Source organism: Bidens hawaiensis, unplaced genomic scaffold, assembly GCF_021521415.1.
Source record: "Bidens hawaiensis isolate Kalapana, Puna unplaced genomic scaffold, B.hawaiensis_p1.1 tig00010384_1, whole genome shotgun sequence".
Taxonomy (NCBI): domain Eukaryota; kingdom Viridiplantae; phylum Streptophyta; class Magnoliopsida; order Asterales; family Asteraceae; genus Bidens; species Bidens hawaiensis.
In genome coordinates, this window is record NW_027491789.1 from 661612 (window position 1) to 678908 (window position 17297).

The 17297-nt window shown below is 32.9% G+C and overlaps 2 pseudogenes across 1 annotated transcript; both read right to left on the reverse strand.

Moving 5' to 3' along the window:
* Positions 1 to 3739: 3739 nt before the first annotated feature.
* On the reverse strand, positions 3740 to 6708 carry LOC143535026 (uncharacterized; annotated as a pseudogene).
* A 1320-nt stretch (positions 6709 to 8028) lies between these two features.
* On the reverse strand, positions 8029 to 17216 carry LOC143535051 (protein neprosin-like; annotated as a pseudogene). The gene is made up of 7 exons (XR_013135648.1): positions 17106 to 17216; positions 16843 to 16856; positions 10504 to 10720; positions 9519 to 9684; positions 9376 to 9429; positions 9146 to 9292; positions 8029 to 8529 (listed from the first exon to the last, which is right to left on the reverse strand). The product of XR_013135648.1 is annotated as a protein neprosin-like (transcript).
* Between the last annotated feature and the right edge of the window lie 81 nt (positions 17217 to 17297).

Consider the following 17297-nt stretch of genomic DNA (forward strand, 5'->3'; position numbering starts at 1 on the left):
AAGGATTTGAATACAATTTACTTGGATCAATTGTATTCAAATAATGAAGGATTTGAATACAATTTACTTAGAACTCGGAAGCTTGGATTTGAATACAATTTACTTAGACCAATTTTATTCAAATAATGAAGGATTTGAATACAATTTACTTAGAACTCGTAAGCTTGGATTTGAATACAATTTACTTAGAGCAATTGTATTCAACTGATGAAGGATTTGAATACAATTTACTTTAATACAATTGTATTCAAGTGACAAAGTATTAGAATTCCTCTTTTAGAATGTCACCAACTAACTTTCCTGTCACATTTCTCAAACCAATCCAAATACATGCATTACACTACAAACACAATTATTTTGAGATTCACACACCAAAACCAACCACTTTAACAACTTTAACCATCTTGTTGAACATGAACAACTTAAATATCTTAAGAACTTCAAGAACACAAGAACCCGAAACACACTTATTTTCTCGAAAAATCCGTCTTTTCACACACAAGACCAAAATCCAAGGTTGTGACCCAAGATCTACAACTAGTAGAGCCCGAAAGCTCTGATACCAATTGTAGGTCCCGTGACCGGATCAAACAACACAACAAACTAAGTACTAGTCGTTCTTAGATCAACCTCACAACTAGTTGGCGGAAACAACTAGCTAGACCGAGATCTCGGATCTTGTGGTGGAGCTATGGGAGCCGAAAGTTAGGAAGAGTGGGTGAGGTGGAGAGAGTTTAAGAGTTGGACAATATGTTTTGTGAAAGGGTTTATTCACAATGGTTGGTTATGGAGAAATGGGCTAAGTGACCCTTTATATAGGGTCCCCATTTCTCCAACAATTACATTTTGTCCTAACAAAATAAACGTACTAAGGTACGTAATACACCAACTCTAAGCAAATATAAAGACATACGCAATCCTAAAACTAATATAGAATATTGGCCCTACAAAAGCTATAACACTCAACAACACAGGTGGATCTAGAGAATGGTGTCATTCGATGCATATGGATTTTTACGCATATATGTAACCGAAACTCCAACAACACCTAAAATTTTTTAACGCCAAAACTCATGAAACTTATGATCACCGATGACACAAACAAATATTAATTCACAATTTATAATTTTAGAAAGTTTTACTTGCTAAAAGTAAATAAACATAATAATAATCATATTTAAGTTAGTAAATATACTCTTATTAATTATTAAATCAAGTAAGTTGTTTTACAAAGAAATAATTAGTAATGTTTGTGGCGTGCGAATCACAGGCACGCGATTTATGTTATAACTCATTCTTAATTTTATCTTTATATCACGTAACGTACTAATCAATATCTGGTTCACGGGTTTAATAATAACTGCCTCTTGGTTACAAATTTGGTCCAAGTATTATCCAGGTTGGTTCGGGTATCACCCATTGCACACTTCTACTAAGAACAAGTATCTAACAACAATGTATGTAAATACGGACCAAAAATTAAAGCAGTAAAACATATCTTAAAAGGACCACACCTACACGAACACAACGCCTAGGAAGTGAGAGTGGGCATTGTGAGCTAGAAGGCGAGTGTTAGGAGAATTGGAAAATTGAAAAATAGTTGTTTTTTTAACGTCTTTTTGTCTTTATGCCACCACACTTCTTAAATTAGAGAGCCACGTTATATCACTATAGCCGCGATATGTTGTCTTAACTAGACCTACGCTCGCTTTAGCCGCCGCCTGTCATTTCACAATCGTTATGTCGCCACAAGAGCATATGTCTCTGAGCATATGTCTCTGGAGTAACACACATAGGACGAAAACCGGGTTGGCTGAGGATTCTAACTGACAACCTTGCACAAGGCCTAGCTCAAATTTGTGGGTCTCCTAAAACGGGATCTAACATAACGAACGGATTTGCTGTTGATAAACGATCGAGACGGGTGCGGAGAAATAAAGCAATCGAACAAATAATATAAATATATATAATATGGATAATGAACAATTCCGTAATCAGTAATAAAACATGGGATATAATAAACGAACCGATCCCACCCAATGTGAGCTCTCCTTGGGAGGTTGATTACACCATAGAAAAACACACAAAAATATGAAAAATATTCCCTATTTATAACTAAATACAAATATTCTTGAAGTTCTCCATCGAAGATAAACGTGTGAATCGAAGAACTCGTCTCGGATTCAGAAATTCTCACCGACATTACCAATTTGATTAACCAAAATATATAACGAGCTAGTTTCGCCACATTGATATCGCAAGTCACAATATTTTGCCTTACAAATCCTTTATTGCCATAATCCACCAAAAGTGACACAAATAGAGATAACTTGAGTCTTCAAATGATGCGGAAGATAGAATACAAATCAAGACTTTTTGTCATACTAATTACCGTAATAAATATCCTAAACATAAACATTGAAAATCTATATTTTTTCTTCAATGAGAAGGGGGGAGGGGGTGTTTCATCGGGGTTGGATGGGTTCGACCCTTTATTATTATTATTATTATTATTATTATTATTATTATTATTATTATTATTATTATTATTATATGGTTTTCACTAATGTGGAGAAAAGATTATTAAAGAAACTTTGAGATGGGATGAGCACTCTCATCACCCTTACGGGACCGCAACGAAAGTCATATGAAACTATCAAACATGTGATTTACCAACACAATAATTGACTACCTTACACGAGAAGTTAGAGCATTCACATTGACCAACCTGACTTTGACTCCTTTCTTTCATCGGCACGTTTACGGTTGAAAAAAATATCGGTTGAACTTCATGATTTGCAAAACTAAAATAAATGTTCTCCTAAACGTTTTCAGATGGAAATAATTAACTTTCAGTTGGGAAAACTCAGAGACTTCTGTTAATAATCTGTCTAAGACAATTAGCTATAATGAAGTTCCAACACTATATTATTACTTGATTATGTGAACTGATCATTTAACTTGAGCAGGGGTGCATAGATTATTGGTTATAAGGTTTCGATGTGGATTCAAGATTTGCAGTTGTATCAAACAAGGAAGTTTCCTTGTTGACTGTTTATCCGCTTCTTGTCTTCGTCAGCCTCCACAGTTCACAAATCTGAATACAGAAACTTCAAACCCAAATTGTAAGTTATTTTCTATTTCACTTTTTCTTTTTTCATCTCGTAACGACATATTTGTTTATCTGCTGCATATGTGGAATTTATTAATTGACAACAAGCATAATTCACTCTTATATGCTATTACCTAGAAGCTTCCTTGTCTGTGATAGACGTTTTATCACTTTGTCACAAGTTAATATACATGTTTGATTAGTAATTTGGTATATTTTGCAATTGCTGTTTTAACCATATATAGTTCAATACGTGCTTCCATTTTCACTTATGATATTCTGATTTATGTTTTCGGTTGGATTAGTAGTAGTATGCAATTGTTATTTTAACCACTCTTAACTTGCTAACTATTTTATAATGCTTGAAAATTAACAAGGGAATAATATTGAGATTAAAACCCCCTAACAATTATTACATCATAACAGTAAGGGTTTAATTACCAACTGACCAAATGAATAAGTACTTAACTATTTACCAATGTTTAAACTTATTCTTCTTTACTAGTAATTAATTGGTTGTTCAATAAGAAAGAAGCTAGAAGTTAATGTATACATCATGAAAAGATTACAACTTTTTATTGATAGCGTATAATACATTGTATGATTACAAAAGGAAAGGCCTTATATATTAGGAATAATAATATGATTCTTCTAGAGGACGATTCGCGAATAATTGAACGTTGAACTGACTATAAGTTTTCACCAAATTTTGAAGAGCCTAAGAAAATCCAGAAAGTAGCCCATGATTAAAATTGATGAGAAGAACCCAACCGGGTAACCAACCCAAGTTCCCTCCCATGAAAACCATGATTGTTTCTCGTCTTCATCGTTTATTGTAATTCCTTCTACCGGCCGTATACCATGAGGACAAGTAACCCGCATCTGCATACCACATAAACCAATGTTGTTTTCGAAACCATTCATAGTGCCCATTTGCCCACCATCGGGAATCTTACCAACCAACATGTTGTTGCTCACATCTAGAATTGTGAGTTGGTTGAGCTTCACTAGTGATTCATGAATTGTACCTGAGATTTCATTGTGTGACAAATCCAAACTTTCTATGTTCTGTAGATCACCGAAAGACATTGGAATGTGTCCGGAAATCCTGTTGTGTGAAATATTGAGTAGTTTTAAGGCTTTGAGATTGCCCAATGACGACGGGATTTCACCAGAGATTTTATTGCGTGACAAATCCAACGGAGAGTAGGTTTCAAGGTTACCATGTGCTAGTCCTTGAAAAGATCTCTTCCATCTTACAACTACATCCCTATAGCGAGCATTGCTAATTATATCCCAAATGGAATGCGAAAGGGGAAGGGGTGTAGAAATGTGCGGAGTTTTGGTCATATTTGGAAGGTTTGCTATCTCTTGTGGAACACTTCCAGTTAGGTTGTTCCAAGAGAGATCAAGAATTCTAAGAGAACTGAGGTTGAAGATACTGCTCGGAATATGTCCTTCAAGTGAGTTATTTCTTAGAATAAGAACTTCGAGAGTATGGATTTGAGGGTAGGTATCTTGTAAATTTCCTGTAATATTGTTTTCATGAATATCAAGAACTCTTAGGTTGACCAATCTACTAAAATTTCTAGGCAAGTTGCCAGAAAACTTATTCCCACATAAATAAAGATTTAGGATTCCTATAGAAAGTTTTGTGGGGATATTACCAGAAAAGTTGTTGTAGGACAAATCTAGAGTTTTTAGTTCTGATTTATCTCCAAAAACAGGTAACTTGTCGCCGAAAAATCTGTTTGTGGACAAGTCTAGATTCCTAAGGCTATCAAGCCTTGAAATGGACATTGGAATTTGTCCTGAAAGATTGTTTTCTGACAAACAAAGGTAATCAATTCTTTTGGCGTTGCCTATATTTTCTGGTAACTTCCCGCAAGTGTCAACAAATTCTCATATTCAAATAGAAGAGGTGGAATTAATCCACTAAGCCTGTTGTTTGAAAGGAGTATCACTTCAAGCTTCCTCCCTACAAGAAAATTTGGGAGTCCTCCCTCCATATTATTCTGGCTCAAATCAATATATTGCATATCTTTTTGAGAGGAAATCCATTCTGAAATTTGACCGGATATATTACAAGAAGACATAGAGAGGAACGCTAGATTACAATTTGGAGCAATCTTAGCTTCGTTATACCAAATTAAACCATTTCCTCTTCCACCAATGAACAATACCTTTAGAGTTGTGATTTTGAATAACCAAGTTGGGATTTTCCTGACGAGCATGTTGTTATCTAGCCGAAGGATTATTAACTTGCTCATGTTTTGAATCGATGATGGAATTGGACCTGTAAATCTGTTTTCTCTTAGGTCAAGTGCCATGATGTTGGATATTCTTCCTTTAGAGTTTGGAATTGGCACTGAGAAAGAGTTTTCAGACAAATCCAGTGTTTCTAGTTTCTTGAGGTTTACAATTGAAGATGGGATTCCACCCGAGAAAAGATTTCTTTGTAAGGAGAACGCCCTTAACTTAGTTAAGTTTCCTATCTCTTCTGGAATACTTCCAGAAAGAAAATCAGCCTTCAACAAAAGTATTTCAAGATTTCGAAGCTTACCAACTTCAGGGCTTAAACCCCCATTAAGAACATTGTCACTTAGATCAAGATCTTGAAGAAACTTGAGCTCGAAGAGTTGAGAAGGAATATGACCATGGAAGTAATTGTTATTTAACAGAAGTGCAGTCAAATTTCGAAGAGACCCTAGTTCGGGTCCTAGTTTCCCATCGGATTGTTCATACTTAGATCAAGAACTTGAAGAGAATTGAGTTTGAAAAGCTGAGAAGGAATCCCACCCTCGAAATAGTTGTCATGTAAACTCAGTGTAGTCAAATTTCGAAAAGACCTGAGTTCAGGCCCTAGCTTACCCTCAAGATAATTACCACCTAGATCAAGAATTAATAAAGATTCGAGATCAAAAAGTTGAGAAGGAATTAGACCCTTGAAATAATTCTCACTTAAATTCAGTGTAGTCAATCTTCGAAAAGACCCAAGTTCATGCCGTAGTTTCCCCTCGAGCAAATTGGAGCTCAAGTCCAAGTAGCTTAAATTCGTCAACAAGAAAAGTTGGCTAGGGATGGAGCCGTTGAAATAGTTGGAATTCATATCAAGGTGAACCAGTTCGGTGAGATTCACAAACCCATCTCCAGGGATCTCTCCGTGCAAATAATTGAACGAGATATCGAGCTTCTGAAGTGACCTGATATGAAAAAGCGGAGCCAAGATATCAGAAAATACCGGTGCTGAATCGATATCAGGAAACGAAACGCCTAAGGTATCGAGGTGGAGCTCAGTGACAGTTTTGGTTCTGGCGCAAATAACGCGCTCCCAGGAGCAACAATCGGAAGTCGGATCCCATGATTCTAGAACTACAAAGTCACAAGAATTAGAAATGATGAAGGTGGTGAGGATGGATTTGAAGTGAAGAAGTGCTTGCTTTTGATGGGAAGGACAAGAGAATGATGGGACTGGAATACAAGTGAGTATGAAGAAGCTTGATAACATTAGCAATGGTGTGCTTAAGGTGGTGGTCATTGTGGTTTTGTATAATTTTAACAAACACTTCGCAGCTATTGAGGGAATGGTGGTAAATATTCAATGAGATTGAAGATTAGGTTTAAGCAAACGTATATAAATTTAAGCAATATAGTATTGTTTTGTTTTTATAAACCATAAATGGCACTTGATTGTTTTTTACTAGCTAGCAAATGCATTGTGGGATAATGATACAATCCACTAAATAATAAAATCATTGTAAGTTTGATTTTCTTTTTAAAGCACTTGCCACTTGGGTTTACTTTTGACTAAGATCAAGATTTGAAGTCAATATATTCTACAATAGTTTTGTAATTGTAAGTACCAGAAGTCGTCCACCAAAATAAGTGTAGAGTACAAGTTTGATCTTGACAAGTTGATTAACTAATTTAGACCCTCGTGAGTGCGTTCGTGGGTCGTGACCACTCTTTCTAGAACATGAGTAGTTGGTCAGTTTGAGGACTCTTCAATCGTCTTTACTTTGACCGGGCATGGGCTAAAAAAGTAATGATTACTAATCAGACCCGATCCAGAGTGAAAACGAACGGACCCTCATGGTCCGATTGAATCAAAGAGATGAAATACACAAGTCATCTTCTAATTTCTCTTTTACATCATAATATTCGGTTAGTAACATTAATTTCTATATTTATACCGATTGCTAAATGTGCAGTGAATATTTAATTGTTGATACCTTGTGTGTAGAATCCTTAATTAACGGATTATTTTACTCTCGTGGAAAAAATGACTGTTTCATGCTATGCGGCGAGGGCATATTTATTACCTGGTATATCAATGAGTTAATATAGACCATCCACTTTACCTAGATGACATTAAAAATAAGCACACAACATGATTAGATAAACATGTCTAAAGTTAAAAGTTAACTTCAATTTATTAACTTAAATAAAAAAAAGTTAACATAAAAAATATTTGTTAGAAAAGAAAAAAACTAATTTTATTAAACTTCAAGGGGCGCATATATATTTAAAAGAAAGAAGAATTATTAAAGTTCAAGGGTAAAGACGTAAAGTGGTTAAAAAAAAAAACTTTTGTCGATTAGTTGAACACCACATCATCTCAAGACCACAACCAGTTGAATTAGTACTATAGAAGTCTTGTTAAATTGTATTAGTTAGGAATAGCTTAAAGGTTCAAACCAATGCATTCATTCATTTGACTTGCAAACCACCCACTAATACCAAATTCAACCTATAAAGATTCACTGAAATCATACAAGTGGCTGCTTTTTTCACACTTTTGAAAAACTTTGCCGCTTACACATCAACCCCACCAAAAAAAAAAAGGAAAAAAAAGCCAAATAATTTTCACTAAAGAACCCTTAAAAGATCATATAGTTAGGCCCGTTAGCGTTAGCATAATGGCTAGATCGTATATTTCCGATAGACATAATCTAATCTTGATGTTAAAACCTTAACGGGCCTAACCCGAACAGGTTAACCTAACTTACAATTTACAGTATTTGCTAACATTAACCGGGTCAAGCACAATTTGGGTTTTTACCCGGACCTCCATAGTAAAAATACTGACCCCAATCACTATTGCTTTCGGTTTGAACATCATAACAATTGGATTGTTCAGTGAATGTTCCAAGATCTTTGGGCGATTCAAGCTTATTTTCTTTATTAACAACTTGAATATTTCTGAAATAACTTGCTTTCCCGAACCCTTGTTCTGGAAACCGCCCGCTGCCCATTTGTGTCGACGTGTGCTGCCCGTCTGGCTCGGAATTCACCACCTCGCCACCCCATTCGATCATTGAAGCGCTGTCGGCTAGATATGAAAACAAGAAAGATGGCCAGTAGCCCATCACGTATCCGTTCCCAAATTGCATCCACCAATTTCCCTCTTTTTCGTCCTGAATAAAATCATAAACAATCACATTACCGAGTAATCATATTAATTATTAAAGTAATCATCTTTAATGAGTCCAACATTTTTGTATATTGACAAACGTAAAGTAACAAATGAGACATGTATTCACGTTCGTTCGTCTAACTAAATGAACAAAAAAGATTGTCCATGTTCGTCCATATTTTAAATATTGCAACATAAACGAACTTCCCACTGAACAATTCACAAACTGCAACGTTCGGTTCGTTTACAGGCCCAAAAATTATCATTCTACATTAATTATGTTTCCAAATTATTTTACAAACATGGGACTACATAGGTTTGTGACAAACCAAAATATGCCAAGATTCTCACTTTTTAAATGTGTGATTCTGCAATGTTAAAGAAACCGCCACGTACCCAATAATTGATTATATTTCAACGAACTTAAAAAAATAAAATAAATAAAATAAAAAGATAATATAAAGATTGTCACTTTTTCTTGAATAGTGACTAATATACACAACTTTAAATCTATTCACTTATTCCCATTTAGTGCTTATCTTGAGCAAATTAAAAGAAATATCTTTTTGCGCATTTAAGCCTAAAAACAATATAATTAAATTGAATTTAGAAACTACCTTCCAAAGAGTAATACTGATATCATATTGCGAATTCCTAAATGCAGAAACAGGGGATATGCTTGCACCCATAGCTATATTATTGTTGATTTGAATGAAACCCGAGCACAGTAGATTGTAGCAACCAGTAGCTTGATATGCATCACTCTGCACTGAAGAAAAAAATTAAAGTAAATAACTTTTTTCCATTTAAAGATACAACTAAAAAAAAATACTATTACAGTACTTACGGTCCAGTAAGTGAATAATCTTGTGTTGTTATCACCATAAAGATCCGGACTGACCTAAAAATCATTATATTTTTATTAAACCAGACTCGATAATGCAAAAAAATATTGATCTCAAATTAGTATATCATGGATTATGAGAATACCTGCCAACCTGCTTCGATACTGTTAAGATCTTGGCCAAAAGAACCACCTAAAAATCCAAATTTGTGCCAAACTAAACTCGTTTGATTTTTGTACTTCCGGTTCCCAAACGTTCATAGTTGCTTTGGCACCGTAGTATTTGCCTCCCTCCACATAAGTTATGGCATGCTACATGTTGCAGAACACAAGTACAAAAATATCAATAATCAAGACTTTAAAACTCATGAGAAATAGCATTTTAAGTTTTAAAAATCTATCATATTCTTTTTAACCTTTTATTTTGTCATTATTAAGGGAAAAGAACAGATTTTTGTGTCGTCTATGTTCGTTTAATTAATAAATAAACGAACGAACGAACATGCACAAAATAATTGTGTTTGTTTAATTAAACGAATGAAAATGAGCAAATGTTTCGTTCGTTCACTTATGTTCGTGAACGTTCATTTATATTTGTTTATTTATGTTCATTTATGTCCGTTTACATTTCAATAGAATATAATTTAATATTATCTTGAAAAGTCATCTAGTTAATGGTTTTATATTTGTTCATTTGTGTTCATTTAAGTGTTTTCATTTATGTTCGTTTATGTTTGTTTGTGTTCATTTACATTTGTTTATATATGTTCATTTTTGCTTCTTTATCTCTCTTCAGTTATGTTCATTTATGTTCGTTTATGTTCATGAATTGTTCATTTAGAAGTTAAACAAACGAACATAAACGAACACGAACACAAAATATGTGTTCGAATATGTGTTTGTGTTCGTTTTCGTTTAAAGTTAAATGAACGAACATGAACACGCTCTCTTTCGTGTTCGTTCGGTTCGCTTACAGGCCCATTTTTGCCCATCTAATCTTCAAGATTTCAATACTCAACTCAAAATAAAGTGCATTTACACATGGGTTATTAATAAAAACTCATTTAACCTAATATTTAGTCATAAACAAGAGAAAAGTATAATTTTTTTTATATATTAGTTCTTACTCACCTGATGACCACTTTCATTATCAATATCAGGATCAGCAGAACTCGGAACATTTCTAGGCACAGCAATGCTTTTATGCTTCTTTTTCCCGAAAGTCTTAACGGAACTCGCTCTCAAAACATCATCTTCTTTTGTTCTCCTTATCGGTATGTATGAAACCAAAACGAAAACGTAGCGGTGTGTATGAAACCAAAAAATCCGATCCGAATCCCAAGAAAATCTAATAAACCAAACCAAAATAACCGAACGGAAACAAAAACATACGCAGATTTATGTTTTCGTAAAAACTGAACTTCGTTTTTGCGTGTAACTGAAACAAAAAAACGAACCGAAGTGATAGAGTTTACTTTTTATTCTAAACTTTAAGCCCAAACGTGTAATAATCAATTAATTATTAACGAGCAAATTTCTTACGCTCAAATTGACAAATTCAATTTTTTTTTGTCAGGTTTTCTTTTCGGCCAAAAATTTTCAAGCCCAAGTGCCAAAACCGGAAATATCGAAACTGAACCGAACAGTTTTGAAAAACTCAAAAACCAACATTTCGGTTTTTGGTTCGGTTTTAGCCCAAAGCCAAACCGAACCGACCATGCACACCCCTACCACATGACTGATTCTTGAAAAAGAAGCTAATAACTTTTTACAATAATTTTTGCAACTGCAATTAAATATTGCATAATAATAGTACTGATTGAATATCAGACTCAATAATCAGAATACCTCAATGCCAAAACCGGAAAAACTGAATTCGAACAGTTTTGAAAAACTCAAAAACCAACATTGTTTTTTGTCTTATATATGCCCAAAACCGAACCAAACCGACCCATACACATCCCTACCAAAACATGACTAATTCTTAAAAATAAAAAATAAAAAGCTAACTTTATACAACCCTTTGCAACTAAACTTAAAACATTTCAAGAATCACATAATAACAACAATAACAACTAATTATAAAACAACCCCAATAATTCAAATACCTCAATGGTTTTGATAGGTTGTTTATTAAGGCATTTCAAGTGTTTGTAAACTTTGGCTTCTGTGTATAAGCTGATGGTTGCCTGGCGCAATATAGCAAGGGTGGATCCAAGAACAAGAAAACAAAGAACAAGAATGGTTTCATAAACACTAGCTTCATACTGGTTCTTGCTAACATGTGCAGCTGAGGTTTCAAAAACTGAAAAAGATGATGTGTTGAGACATGTGTGTGTTGTACTTGGTAGGGTCCACTAAAGACTCACACTCTCTCTCCTCTCACTACTCTCTCTCTAGACTTTTTTTGTTAGATTTTATGTAGACTAGGTGAGAGTGTGTGGAGGGTAAAATTGGAAATAAAAAAGTAAATAAATTTTAATTTAAGGATTTAGTAAAAAAAAGTTAAGTAATTTGGGTTGACGGGTTGAAACCATTTAAAACGGTATTGTGTTTCGTGTGGATTTGTTTAATGTTTGTTTGTGAATATGAATAATAATTAGTTAACAATTTAAACATAAAATTATCTTTTTTTATGAAATTGTGTTGTTCAACTAATTGTTTTTGTTACTGATCTCATTGTTAATTTCAAACTTAGGTTTATATATTTAATTTGATATTAGAAGCGAGTGAAACGATTGAAGAATCGGTGGTTAACTTATAAAATAAATATGTTGGAAGTGAAAAGTTGATGAAACGATTTAAAAAATCAATCATTAGTGAAAAACTTTTAAAAAATAAGAATGATGATAAAATATTTAACTTCAAATATTAACTATTTTCATCTTTAAAACTTTAATAGAAACATTTTTGAAAGCCTTTAAATGGGTTGGCAGGTTAATTGACTTATTAAAAGGGTCGCTTTTGGGTTAACTCATTTATTAAATATGTCGTGTTTTAGTTGATCTGTTTAATAAAAATGAGTAGTGTTAATCGACATAAAGAAAACTTGTATTTTTATCATGGTGTGTAAAAGATTGTCACCCCTAATTTCAGTTTTTGAAAGTAAAAAAACTAATACAAGTTCAAATAAAACAACTTTTTTATTCTTCGTATATATTTCTTTCAATATATAAAAACCATCAATCAAGTCGTTATCAACACTCACACCCTCGCGCCTTAAAAAGCAGAGAAAGAATGAGTTGAGTACTCAACTCGGTTTGTGTCAATGTTTCAATAGAATCAGATTACTCGCCTTATGCAGTTTTCCAATCATTCCCTTCATCAATCCCTTACTCAGTTGCTCATAACCTTTCTCCTTTATTTACATTCTCTCTCTTTTAACCAAAACATTGTTTATACATGTTTGTTGTGTCGTTAAAAAAAGCTTATGACAAGTCTTGTGTTCTCAAGTCATGCAAATACGGTCCAATTTATCTAAGAGATTAATATTTGACAAAAAATAAGTCCTTTAAAAGAATACTAGTTATATGATTATCAAATCTCAAAGCAACATTTTTAATGTGGGATCCATATTGTTACAAGAATATGAACAATATGAGCATACTCTAACTGACATGTTTGAATAGACTGGATTGGACATGTTTTAACCTTTTAACAAATCTATTTTTTGTCCCCATTGATGAAAAATCATGGATCCACCGCTAAGTATACTAATGGCTTTAGTAATGTATTACGAGGTTGTTTGAGTTAAACAAATATCTTACAAGGCATATATTACACATTTCCGCATTTTACAAACAACTTACATACATTTCCGTATCTTAAAACTTATTAACATTGGTGATTTACAATGAGCTAATGAAGATACCAAAACAACCGTTATATGTGCACCATGAATTCCGATAGCCCAACATGGGCATCGAAAGAAATAAGATATACTATATTATTTAGATCACGTAAAAACCCGAACTTTTTTAACTAACATTTAAACTAATAATAATATCTTAATTATAACTTAAAAGGGTCAAGTTATTCTATAAAGGAGAACAAAAATGAGAAGGATGAGAAGCCATAATTAGTTGACATGTGTCATGTAGAGACCAAAGGAAAAAGGGTATAAAAGTAATATTACATATTTTCTATCTCCACATGCAAGTCACATGTTAATTACTCCATTATTTTTAAACGTTTATAACTTTTTCATATGATATTTAAAAAAACAAAAAATCACCATAATAACAAGCGTTTTTTTACCTTTAATATGAGTATAATTTTGTTATATAAGAATAAAAAATAATTTACGTCATTGTGTCTTTTTGCTTATCATTGTGTCTTTTTTCGTTATTGTGTCTTTCTGTTTGTTATTGTGTTTTTTCGCCATTGTGTCTTTCATCTGATCATTGTGTTTTTTTAAAATACTAATATCGTTGTGCAATAGTATATATACATATATATATAATGAAAAATACTAACAAATTATCTAATACATAAAACACAATGATGAATGCATATTACACAATAACCTGAAACGTAAAACACAATAATGAATCCATATAACAACACAATAATGAATCCATATAACAACACAATGGCCTGAAACGTAAGACATAATGGTAATGCATATAACACAATGGCCTGAAACGTAAGACACAATGGTAAATGCGTATAACACAATGGCCTGAAACGTAAGACACAATGGTAAATGCGTATAACACAATGTCCTGAAACGTAAGACACAATGGTAAATGCGTATAACACAATGGCCTGAAACGTAAGACACAATGGTAAATGCGTATAACACAATGGCCTGAAACGTAAGACACAATGGTAAATGCGTATAACACAATGGCCTGAAACGTAAGACACAATGGTAAATACGTATAACACAATGGCCTGAAAAGTGAGACACAATGGTAAATGCGTATAACACAATGGCCTGAAACGTAAGACACAATGGTAAATACGTATAACACAATGGCCTGAAACGTAAAACACAATGGAATCTATATATTACACAATGCCTTAAACGTAATACACAAACAACATAATACTATTTTTCTCAAATTATATAAATATTGATCACAATGACTAAAACACAAAGATAAGTATAAAGACAAATGTTGAGCACAAAGACACAATGACGCACGAAAGACACCATGACGTATCTTTGTGTTAATTTTTATCTTTCGTATGAGTATTAATTGAAAAACACAATGACCGAAATACATAACACAATACATAGAAAAACCTAATTAAAAACACAATGAACAACCAAATAACACAATATAAAAAAACCCACCAACTTTTTTTTTATTTTATATAACAATATGATATTCATATTAAAGATAAAAAAACGCTTGTTATTATGGTAAAAAAAATTCTAAAAAAATGTCGTATGAAAAAGTTATAGACGTTTTAAAATGATTGATGAATTGACATGTGTCTTGCATGTGGAGAGAGAATGTCTTCATAAGTGGGTGATTACCTTCATGCCTTTCTCATATATTTTTATTCAATTTTTATTCTTGAATTAATCTCCACCATCCAAATCTAAGATCAATGGATTAGATTCTTTCTCACTCTTCTCATTTTTGTTGTCCTTTGTATTTTAACTTTATTCTAACTTAAAAATTATAAAAGAATTAGATGAAATCCGATACAATTAAATTAAGCTACTAAACGAACAAATAACTAGAGTAATTTCATTATTCTATAATTTTGAATTAAAGTAATTACTAATTACGCTTTAAAAATGAAGTAAGCTAGGTAATTTTAATTACTCTACTTCAAAGACAAAGACATTAGAGTATTGATTATTACGCTAATGTTAGCATAACTACTATAGTTATTGTACGTTTCTCACATTTGTATTTGATCGTAACACCTAAGACCAAGCGTCGTTGAAGAGTTATGAGCGACGTTTTAGCCCAAAATGACATATCCCCCCCCTTCTTAATTCTCTAAATTTTGGGTTGGAGAGTTTTCTACAGAGAGAGAGAGAGAATGAATAATTGTATAAGAGAGTCGTTGACCTTTTACTATTACATCACTTTTTGCACGTGTCGTACAACGCCCGAGAGTTTACGCATGGTCTAAAGAATAAGGTATACAATATTATTTAGTTGAATAATTAGTTTATTATAGAAAAAAGCTTATGTATTTATCTCAAGATTTTGTTTTTTTGTCTAGAATTTAGAAAGGAAATCATATTTTAGTATTTGGAAATATTAAATAATCAGAAACTTTTATTTTTTGAATTTAAATTTTTAGTCAAATCAATGTATGGTAAGAAAAAATAAATTAAAAAAAACATATTAGAAAAGGAGAGAAATAATAACATGCATTCCTTTCTCACCTTAACTAACTTTGAATCATTGGGAATTCATAACGTAAGAATCGAGCACAGCATCAAAACGTACCCGTAATCCCATATTGAAGCCATCAGATAGTTTCTATTAAAGTTGCCTCACGGCTCGGTTTTTAGGCCACAGAAACCATCGCAAGCCACCGCGCAACCACCACCAACAGCCATAGAAGCTTCCCTCATATTCATTCATTTTCTCCTACAGAATACTCGTCCAGGTAACAGTTTATATTCGGTATCTCCGACAACATGACATATAGCTCCTAGCACCTGTTACACATCCTGATATCATTGAGCAAAGAAAATGTTTTAAAAAAATAAACTAGATTTCTTTATTGTTTTCATTTATTTATTTATTTAATTCATATGATGAATAGCTATTCACAAAGCGTGGTTTTATTTTCACAGAGGTGGTTAAACTTAGAAGTTAATGTTTAGAGGATTTAAATGACTACATATCAGCAATATTATTAAGTTTATTCACAGCCCCAGTGTTGCCTTAGTTGATTTTAATTCAAAGTTGTATCAAAACTTAGATAAAAATAAATATATTTAGTTTAGAAAATTAAAAACATATTTGAAAAAGAAAAAAGATATGTTAACTTGATCGGAACCCATAAAAAGAATACCAACTCGGTTTCAATGCTAACGATAATGGTACCGTTGTTCCTCGGTTGCTATCGGCTCCTTTCGTTGCGTTCCAGTATGTTATCCACAGTCGATAGCTTATGAAACCCGAATATTAATACCTTATTTTAAATACAACTTCGTTTTTTTACAAAAAATATATCGTAACATCAAGGGAAAAATAAATAAATAAACAATCAGTAAAAAAATTTGCAGTTTGTTTAAGAAGGCCACCAAACGAAAGAAAATGTTGAAAGGGTAAATTATTAAAAAAACAATAAAAAATGTGTTAAAAGATGTATATGGTATAGGAAAAATGGATTTTAATAATTCCAACTCTGATCTATTGGTCATCGTTAATCTGAGCTCAAGAAATGCTTACAGATAATCCTTACTTTGAACGTATTTTTCTAATTATGGCTCGCACCATTATTCTAAAATCCCAAGAATAGACGGTGAAATTTTAATATACGTACAAAGTTAGGACTGCCTGTAAGCATAATTTAAATTGCAGTTAATCCTGGTCAATAGGTTAAAGTTAAACTTATTAAAATCCAATTTCTCTGTGTAGCATAAGGTGAAATTGAAACTTTACAAAGTTGATTATTCATTTTGTTGTACATGAGGATTCAAATGTTTTACTCTGATGAATAATGAAATGTTCTCACATGTCGACTTAAGTGTTTAATGGTAACATAAATAAGTTGTGTTAGGTAATAAAAGGAAGATTTGAGTGTACCATACCACACAACCATGGCCATGACATTACTCCCAAGGTTTTTTGTGCTGCAAGCCCCCTCTGGAGGTCCATATCTACGCCCGATAGACGATCCCCAAGAAAACCGGCCATCGGGATTCCTAAAATGTGATGAAAGTCAAATTTTGAGTCCTCGAGTAAAGTTTGCAACAGAGCGTTCAAGATGGGGCGAAC